The 10,647-nt window shown below is 35.1% G+C and overlaps 1 long non-coding RNA gene across 1 annotated transcript in view; it reads left to right on the top strand.

Annotated features, from left to right (window-relative positions):
* The window catches only part of LOC140611883 (uncharacterized), a 33,879-nt gene extending 24,861 nt beyond the window's left edge, over window positions 1–9,018 (top strand). Inside the window, exons 4-5 of the long non-coding RNA XR_012013160.1 lie at window positions 3,338–3,473; window positions 8,257–9,018. This is a non-coding gene — a long non-coding RNA (uncharacterized lncRNA). The remainder of the gene's footprint in view (window positions 1–3,337; window positions 3,474–8,256) is intronic.
* Window positions 9,019–10,647: the final 1,629 nt, after the last annotated feature.

Genomic DNA, 10,647 nt, shown 5'->3' on the forward strand with positions numbered 1-10,647 from the left:
ATGAAATATCCAATTATCACAGCTGAGTGCATTCTCCCTCTTCTGAATATAAAATTCTTCTACCCATTCTCATGGCCCTTATTACTTTCTTCCTTATATTGTTGTTATGTGTGTATAGTTTGTCTTCATTAAGAGCTTAAACTTTCCTTGATAACACAAAACTTACTCATGTTTATATTACCCTACAACCCACACCATAAACACTTTTCATTGGCTTTGTCGATAGTAGCTTCTAGATAATTAGCTATTGAACTATTTTAAATAAGTGAATATTGGATTAGCTAATAAATTCAATTAACTAATGAACAAAAATAGATCCTCTGAATAGAGATGCATGTTTGTATTAGAAAAAAAAGGTACTTCTATTTTACAAGATATTTATATCTCTTTCTCTATTCCTTCCCATATAGAATTACTTGAAAAACAAATCAAATACTAGCCTCCTGGCAATAAATTATTAGGTAGCAATGGCATAAAAGTGAGACTGTTTAAAGATTAAGTTCTAAAGAGTCAAACAGAACTTCTAGGCAACAGAAATTAGCTGTGTGATACATTTAAATATGAATGCACTTGGAATATCTGTGCAAAAATAATGGAGACTGAATGTTGATTTCTCGGTAGGATTAATATGGGAGTATTAAATGCATCATAGTACGGAAAGCAAGATATGTATTGGTAGGAACTTTGAGATGCTCATGTGAATATGAGCATATTTACAAATATTTTTGTAAAAAAAAAGTTGCTTATGTTATAATGGATGACAACTAGAAACTATGGTGCAAAATAAGTAATCACTACAGAACCAATTGGTTGAAGTAAATAAAACTGCCTACGGTTACAAAAAAAATCATTTTGAAAAACTTACGATCTTATAGGAAAATACATTTGGAAAACAGATTTCCTGTGAACCTACTGAAGCCACACATATGCACACACACTTGGATCAAAAAGAATCAACAAATATAAAGACAACAGATTTTTAAAAATTACTTAAAATTTGTGATACCCTGGTCAATTTTTATTTTATGCTCATACATTCTCATTACTGCCAGTTTCAAGGGGAGGATTTTTTCCCCTTATATAATATGCATTTTCAGTGGGTAAATTTCTGGAGTGGGTTTTTATCCAAATATGAAATTCCTTTTTCCATTTTGGAAAAAAAATGTTTCCCTAATGGTTTTCAGAGCATTTCCAAAAGTACAAATTTTTTTCCTAACTCTTTTTATTGACAATAGTCAATATAAGTTCTGGTTAAACTGTTCTCCAGCTTTTAAAAATGATTTTAAGACATTTTTCAATAACAGCTCCTCCTTACTGACTTTTAACATTCGGTTCCCATTCTTTTTTTTACCACATCATATTTCTAAGTTTCTAACAATCCCTAGGTGATTTGACATTATTTATTCTGGCTTTGAAATTCTTCCAATAGATCCAAAACTTTGTGAAAGGCAGATCCAGTAGTTTGAGAAAGATTTCTGAATATACTTTATACATAACTTAAAAGCTCATGTCTAGTGATAGAAGCAGGTAAAATTCTAGAGTTGATTCTATTTTTAAAGTGTCATGTTTCAATTAAAAGTAAACTGTACTATTTTCATAGAGTTCTTACAGAGAAAAGGTTTTTTTACTCTTTTGTATTTTTACTTTTCATGAGTTATTAAAACTTCCCTTGGTATTTGACTTAGGGCTTAGCAAAAAATATTATATACATTTGTGAAAAACTGAGATACCTTAATATAAGCTATCTGTCATCATAAAATGGTTTTCTGTAGTTGAGATTTTATTGATTGATTCTTACAGTTCTTGTTGACCTAAGAAGTAAATATTGACAAATGGAAAACTCTAATTATATTCTTCATTGTGGGAACATTCTGGACAGGATAATACATTTTGCATTTTCCAGCAAAATCTTTAAGGAATATAAAGAGGGAACGCAAGGGGTTGGAAAGAAATACTAGATTACTCCAATAAAAAAAAGAGAAAAATATCTTAATAGCATATATTTGCTCCATATCTTTGTTGCCAATATTCATAAATATATAAGTAGTATTAATTCTCTGACAAGTAAAATGTTTTATGTTTCTATAAGCATCATAGGAAAAGCATTTTAGTTTCAAATGTTTTGTTGATATTTCATGGCCATGTAGGATTAACTGGAAATGGTCTCTTCTCAGTATGTAGAACAGAACAGTTTCATGCCTAGGGCATCCAAATTAGAGCCAGTGCACTTCTGCATCTTTTGCAGCCCACAGTGATTGGAAAACCACAACAAAAACAGCACCATTAAAAATGGTCTCTATTCCATTTTCTACTGATTAGAAAGGCAACTTGATTCAGGAGAGGATGCCCTATCAATTTTGCAGCAATCTTTGTCACCATGATGCTATCTCAACAAACTAATAATAGTAGAGAGAGAGAGAGAGAGAAGAACTGACTACACTCATTCTAAAAACTCCTAGATATACAACGTAAACCACCCTTAATATGCATACCTTAATATGTATACCTTCCATATTTTTTGTCATAGTTTACCTACCAAATGTTAAACAGATCATGTCCTAGAAGCAATAAAAGTCATTGCATCCTCCTTCCGATGTCAGAAAATGAGCTGAAACAATTCCAAATATACAGTGCTGAGCAGTAGACTTAATTCTTAAATATAACCAATTTATTTTGGAAAAAGGCATTATCCGCTGTGAATTTTTATCATTATATTATGGAAGCTCCCTTCTCTCTCAAAAATGCCACCAGAACAATGCAGCATTTTATTGGGTTTTAAAGTATCAGCACTTTTTGTCTTGGATTTTGTATCCAGATACTTTATAGACTGGCTATCCAACATTGTAGGCTCTAGGCACATGTGGCTATTGAGTCTGAAATACAGCCAATCTAAATTGGAATATGCTATAATTGTAAATAGCATACCAAATTTCAAAGGCGTAGTACCAAAAAAAGCAAAATATATCATTAATAATTTTTATATTTATTAGATCTTGAAATAAAAATGTTTAGATGTGGGCAGCCCCGGTGGCTCAGCGGTATAGCACCGCCTTCAGCCTAGGGCGTGATCCCGGAGACCCAAGATCAAGCCCCATGTCAGGCTCCCTGCATGGAGCCTGCTTGTCCCTCTGCCTCTGTCTCTGTCTCTCTCTCTCTGTGTCTCATGAATAAATAAATAAAATCTTTAAAAAAAATGTTTAGATGTATTGAAGTAAATGTATCATCAATTTACCAATTTAAAAAAATAATGTGGCAATTGGAACATTTGAGATTACGTGTGTTTTGCATTATATTTCTATTGAATATGGCTGAGAGAAACTAAACTATCCTTCCATAGGATTTTCTTTCTCGAATCATATACACTGACATTTATAAACAACTCCTGGTTGGAGCTATCACCAGAAGGACTGTGATATGGCACTGGCAAAATCGAAGTTGGCATCATTTACAAAAAGCTCCATAATTACATAATGGTAAGAGTTCATTAGGTCATCACTAATTATTGGAGTTTATCATTTCTCCCTTGGTCTGAATTCAACCAATTGCTCTTAACTTCTTCAGTATTTGGAAGAGGGAATATTGTTATGTAGCAACGTCTTGAAGACTAACACAGCATGCCTAGAGAAAATTGTGAAAGACTCTCCTCTTTATATTTGGTTTTCCAACTTGTATAAACTGCAACTGTGTTCTATTCAAATGTGTTTCCTGTTTTCTTCATTATAACCCAGGCTTGGGGATCAAATGAAAATCAGGATAGCTAGGAGTCAAGAAGAAATAGCTATAGGAAATAGAAAGAAAACTCAAGTTTCATCTTCTGCAAAATATAAACCCCACAGCGCACATTTCTTAGGAAAAGTAACTGCTCTACTAGGGAAGGGATAGTAAGCTAGCCTTTGGAAAGGTGGTCTGGCAGAAAAAAGAGAAGAAAAAAGAAAGACAGACAGATTGACAGACTCACTTAGCCCAGAGCTATCATAAGCATGTGGATCTGTCCTTTCTCCTAACTCTTAGATTGATCTGGCTCATAAGAGTAATAATAACTCTCAATAGCTGCTTCTAAGACACCATGAAATAATGCATTCATTAGAAATTCTTACATCAGGCAACATTTACATATTTATTCAAGAACCATTTTGCTAAAAAAAAAAAAAAAGAACCATTTTGCTTTCTTGAGCAGCAATTTCTGATTCTTGAGTCTACAAACCAAACACACAAGGGAAAAGGGTCTGGGAGAATTTGAACCACAGAAGATATACTGTTAGCTATATTATATTAATTTTTCATATGTCAGAATATTGCTTAAGAATACTTTTAATTTTAAGGAGACTGATGATGTATTTACATAGCAATTATAGTTTCCAGGAGGTCTTCCGAACATTTTTGCTTGGAAGATCTCAAATGTCGAGCTATGTAACTGGCAATGGACCGCCAAAACCAACTGTAAATCTGTGTGGTCCTTTGACAATTGAGCTTATTTTTCTCCTGAAAGTCTTTTTAGGATTATGGATGTCTCAGTAATGATAGTGGGTATGAGACCAATATAAATTGGAAGATACAACTCTCTTTTTGCCTGGAATGATGTTCTACCAACTTTTCTCTGTGGATGCTGGCTTTTTTTCAGTCCTGCATGATGTATTCCCATAACGGAGCCCAGTGTTTATTGAAAAAGAGATGATCCCTTTTAGCAAAGAAGGTCCCAGAAGGAAGCAATGAGGAGCAGGTGTGTTTTATTTCAAGCCCAGCAGGCTGTCCTTCTACAGTAGGCTCCTCCAGCAGCCTAGCCAGCTGTGCAGTGCATATGGAGTGCAGGCCAAATCTATGCCTCGGCAGTTGTGCCCACATCACTAACTTCAACCACAAGCTGCTGCTCACAGCATCCTTTACTTCTTGAAAACGGCTGCACCAGAATGAATCTCATTTTCTTATACCCACTGAAACACCCAAACCTGCTCACTCGCGCTCTCTCTCTCATCCTCTCTCCCTAAGCAGAGATTTCAGAGATCCATTCACCAAACAGGTTATTTTAAGGTAACATCCTTGAAACAAGAGGATTTTAACAGTGATACATTTACAGTATATAAAGTATACTGCTCAGTTGACTTTGCCTGAGTTTGGGTTCCCCTGTGGCAGACTTTGAGACCAGGGTCTCTTGCAAACATTTGTTTAAAAGATGAAGGAAACAGTAGGGGAAGTGAAACACAGGAGTGAAGGTACATAATCAAGCCCACTACCATTGTGGATCGCTGAAGCTTAATTCTGCTGAGGAAGTCCTAGGACCCAGTGTGAAGATCATGCCTCCAGGTTACCCCACAAAAGGGACAAGAAGAGTGATGCATTCTTTGCATCACCTCCCTTTTTATAAAGTCATTGGTTAATCACTGCTCCCATGAGGTCCTACATCCTCAGCAAAATTGGCCCATGCTTGGGCTGATGAATCTTGCTTACAAACTAGAGAAAGATCTCAGGGAAAGGAATGCAGATTCTGCGATGGAAGTCAGGTGAGCATGTACCAAATTGATAAAGATAAGGGGATGCAGGTGGCACACATACAATACTGATGATAGTTTTGCTTTTAATTGAACAACTGAATCTTTTCTAGGGGGAGGGGACCACTGTAAAGAATACACTAGTTCAATCTAGTTGCTACACATTTATGATCAAATTTACTATATGGGAAATTTAGGACAAGTTTACTCACACTCCCACTTATTTCATCTCTGCTTACCCTTTCTTGTTTACATGGAAAACATGGCTTAGAAGTTCACTTTTTTGCTACAAAAGTTCTCAAATTTTCCATGATCTAATTAATTAACTCTTGATTTCATCTGGAATCTGATTCAAAACTAATAGAAAAGTTTTCTTAATACTTAAGCCAGAGTGACATTTTGTGGGATTTATCAGGTATCTCTCACCCATTCTGCTACTTTCATCCCTCCCTGATCTCATTCTAAAAATGTTCATATTTTGCATTTGATCATCTACCACAATAATTTTATAAAATTTTCTTTGTCTTAAAATTCTTTATTTTATGGAGCAATACTGATCCAGCAAAGAACAACAACTCTTCACATTGCAAAAGCTAAAGGTTCACATATGCTTACAGTTATTTCTCCCAGTTATATTTGATGTTTCTAATATGTATATGATATATTTTAACACTTGAATTGGCATGTTCACATATCTTGGGAGACAGGGAGCTTCTCTAGCATCTTCTCATTTATATTATGTTAGTGGTCTCTTTCCCTTTAGGGACACCAGAGTATACATACATCTTTGATCCATTGGTCTCATACTTGTCTTCACATGACCCTGTGCTTTCCACCAGTTGTTCCAGGCCATTCATTTTATATCTCACATTTCTAAATAAGATTCTTACAAAATTAAATTTTAGAATGCTGCTTCCCATATGAAAATCTTTGTTTCTTTTTTTGGGTTCCTTTTTCAAAATGATTTATGGCTCAATTTTAAAAGCCTCACATTGAGTTAAGATTGAAATGGGTTGATAACATGTATATTGCTCTGATATAGATTAAGCAGTGAGAAAGCAACAATGGAAATGCCACCATCTAATTTATTTCACTTTTAGATGATCAAAGAGATGTCCACACAAACAAAGCAATCAAGCTGTTTTAAACAGCCCTTTCAAATTTCCTGAGGCTCTTCTACTGAATCATTATGGACACGTGAAGTTAAATTTAAGGAAATCGATGAGAGTGATAATGAACAATCCTATGCATGAACCTTTTCTGCATTTCTTTTTAGCTCTGAATTATAATGCAATCTTGGTAGATCCTAAAGTATAGTGTCTATTATATCTGTTCCAAGCACCATTCCCTGAAGGTGTAAAAGTCTGTGGCAGGACAATCATAGAACTCGAGTCAAATGAAAAAGTGGCTGAGTCTTTATCACTAAGGGTAAGGAAAGAAAAGCCTGAGGAAATCACATCTACGGCCAACTTGGGCTAAGATATCTATTAATTTCAGTAACAGAGAAAGGAGTCTTTGTATTTGTGATGGCATGAAGTGCATTCTCAACCTAAAATGCAGGAAACCTCAGTAGGTGAGGAACATTTTCTAAATTTCCTCAAATACCTCATTAATATATCATAGGAAGGAACACTGAAAAGTCCTCAGCAGGCTCCCAAATATTTAGATTCATCACTTTTTCAAAAAACAAACACAACCAAAAGATTCAATATGAAATATTTAGTATTTTAAGACATATTTATATCTATATGTAGATATACATAGATAAATAGAAAGAGATGTGCTAGAGATGTTTACATTAACTTCTATGGGATATTTGGTCCATAATTAACACTTACATAACTATTTACATACATACATACATATGTATATTGCTGTATAAATAAGGGTCAGAGAATGTTGAATTTCACCTAAGCCCTATGGTCCTGGAAAATAGCAAAGCTGAGAAATCCCCCCGACATTTTGTATTCCTGGAAATGGCTTACTGCAAAGAACCACGTTAGATGTGCCCCTTGTTTACCTATGACAAGGCCCCAAACCAAAATCACACCCTCTGAATTCCCATTCTTATCAGTGATTAGCTGAATTGTTTCGTCCTTACTAATTCATCAGAACAAAACACTTTGAGAGAAGCAACATACAAATGAACAATGGCCAGACCATATGTTAAAACTGAACGTTGGAGCACTGGGAAAGCTTCGTTGGTGAAGCTTGTGACCCAAAAGCCCCTCCTGAGAAGTGGCCTCAGAGTGAAACAGTGTGTCTTTTGCCTGTCACTGCACACCCTTTGTCCTACTTCCCGTACCCGGCTCCTCCCTGCCCTGTTCACTCCTCTCTGTAAAGGAAAAACTGCTTTTGTGGAACCTTTGAGACACCTGCTTATCCTTTTGGTCAGAATGTTCTCCCTATTGCATTAGCACCTCCCCCCCCAATAATCCTTTCATATCAGGCCTCTTCTTATCAGGTCTGGATTTGTTTTTGCTTTGCTTTATTTGACAAAGGATTTGTGAAGAAGTATCTGAACTAGATGTATATTTTATTTATGTTTAAAATTTTATTTTTATCTGAGAATAAGATAGTTTCCGTTTGGTGGTGTGGCAAGGTGCCACAAAGTGAATGACCAAACACCACCACCACAATGATTTTAAGAAGCAAAGAATGTGCCTTACAATTCTGTTGAAGCATATACTTTGAAAAATAAGGAAAATAACAGGGATTATGGGGATGATGTGAACCTGAATTTACTGAGTTTGTCTTTGCTTAATTTTAGGTGACAGGAACCGGGATGATGTGCCATCAACATATATGAAAACTTGGATGATTGTCCCAAATTAGTGTTAATATTGGAGATGAGGAGGGCTTTCACACAGTAATTCTCATGAGTAAATTCATTCACTTATCTAGAGAGAACAAGCTCTGTGTTCAGAGAAAAAATCTTTCATTGGATGTAGTTAGCCAAATTCTTACATTTTTCTTCAGATCTATTGAGACCAAAAGAATCCTGTGCTTTTATTGAATTTCCATTAGAAAGACATGAAAAAAAGTTTGACCTATCAGCCAGAGGTGATCAGCTTCTATTTTCTTGATATCTGAAAAAACAAAGGCTCCTTTTGAGTAGAAAAGAGCTATAAACAAAGGGTTTAAAGCACTACCAGAAATGCAGCAGAGTTCTGCTGAGCCTCATTCAGACACCTTACCATGTCAGTGATACTCATCAAAAGACCGCCTATTTTTGCCACAATTAATACTTTTGAAATCTTAATTAAAATATTGCTTAACATGTACTTACAGTTTACTATTTGCCGATCACTATCCTAAAAGCTTTTTTAAGTAGTATTTTGTTTAATTATCACAAATCCTCTCAGATGTAGGCATTATTTTCGACTGTGTTTTACTGATGAGGAAACTGAGTCACAGAAACACTAAAAACCACACCCAAGGTCGTCACACAGTAAATGTTAGAGCTAAGAACTAAGCTCACACGGATGGACTCCATAAATATTTCCTCCAATCACTATGCTAAACTGTGAATTTATAGAAAGCCCATTGAATGGAACAGCCACCTCCATCTCTTCACCTGATACATCACTCTGCTTCCCACGTAGCAGCCAGTAAAGCATGCTCTCCCCATGACATCCTATTTTACAACCACTACACTATCTTAGAAGGTCTGAGGATCTATAGATTTATTTGATCTCTAGATTCATTTGCCACAGATCAAATATTTTCTGAATCATTTTATAGGAAAAGTAATTTTTCTACTTTTCCTTTGATTTTTTAAGTAATATCATTCATTTTAGAAAATTCAAATAATTTGAAAGTTATTAAAAATATCATAGTCACTCTCCTCAAGACCAAAGTTTATTTATATCTTTTCTTCTGCATTCTTCTAATGAAATAAAAGCATGCATGTGTGGGAGGTAAGCCGGGGAGAGTGGGAGGGTGTATCTGTCAACAAATCAGTGCTTTGATACACATTAAAACACAAATATAGGGCTTATTTTTTCTTTTCCACTTAAGAATAGATCTCAGACATATTCTCATGTCTGCAAATACTGATCTGACTCAATCCTTTCAATAACTGCAGACCCTTTTGTTGTACACAGGTAGTACATTATACTTAAACTGTGATATATTTACGGAAATTTAGATTATTTTTAAATCTTTTAATTAAATACCTTTTCTGTATTTCATTTAATTTTTATCATTGCAAGTATGCTGCAGTAAACTCTTCACATAAATAACTTGACATTTTTTGACAATGTGTCCAGTGGCTAAACACCCAGCAAGTATTCAAAGGATGTGTACTTTTTCCCTAGATACTAACATATTGCTCTCTGAGGTTTACCAATTTAGACATCAACTCTCATCAACTGTGTGACAGTTTCCCTGCAAATTCTTGAACACCAAATATAAACTATTTGTGACAAATGGATAGGCGAGAGTGTTATCACATTTCTTGTTTTTGTTTTTTTTGTTTGCATTTTCCTAATGACTTATGAGAAAGTAAATATTTTCACAGGCTTATTGGAATGCACACAATCTCTTTTGTAACAATGCTCCTTTTTTAAAGATTTTATTTATTTATTCATGAGAGACACAGAGAGAGGCAGAGACAGGCAGATCAAGAAGCAGGCTCCCTGAGGGGTACCTGATGTGGGACTCCATTCCAGAAACCCAAGATTATGACCTGTGCCAAAGGCAGATGCTCAACCACTGAGCCACCCAGGTGTCCCTGCAACAATGTTCTAAAAGAAAACTGCTACAGGGTCTACATTTTGGGCCACCTGGATGGTCAGCTGGTTAAGCTTCTGCCTTCAACTCAGATTATGATCTCAGTATCCTGGGATCAAGCCCTACATTGGGCTCCCTGTTCAGCAGGGATCTATTTCTCTCTCTCTCTCTGCCACACCCCCTGCTTGTGGTCTTTCTCTGTCAAATAAATAAATAAAATCTTAAAATAAGAAAAGAAAAGAAAAGAAAAGAAAAGAAAAGAAAAGAAAAGAAAAGAAGAAAAGAAAGAAAAGAAGAAAAGAAAAGAAAGAAAAGAAAAGAAAAAAAGAAAAGAAAAGAAAAGAAAAGAAAAGAAAAGAAAAGAAAAGAAAAGAGAAAAGAAAAGAAAAGAAAGCTGCTATCAAGGAAAGACCTTTTGCAAAATTGG

This window comes from Canis lupus, chromosome 20 (assembly GCF_048164855.1).
Source record: "Canis lupus baileyi chromosome 20, mCanLup2.hap1, whole genome shotgun sequence".
Taxonomy (NCBI): Eukaryota; Metazoa; Chordata; class Mammalia; order Carnivora; family Canidae; genus Canis; species Canis lupus.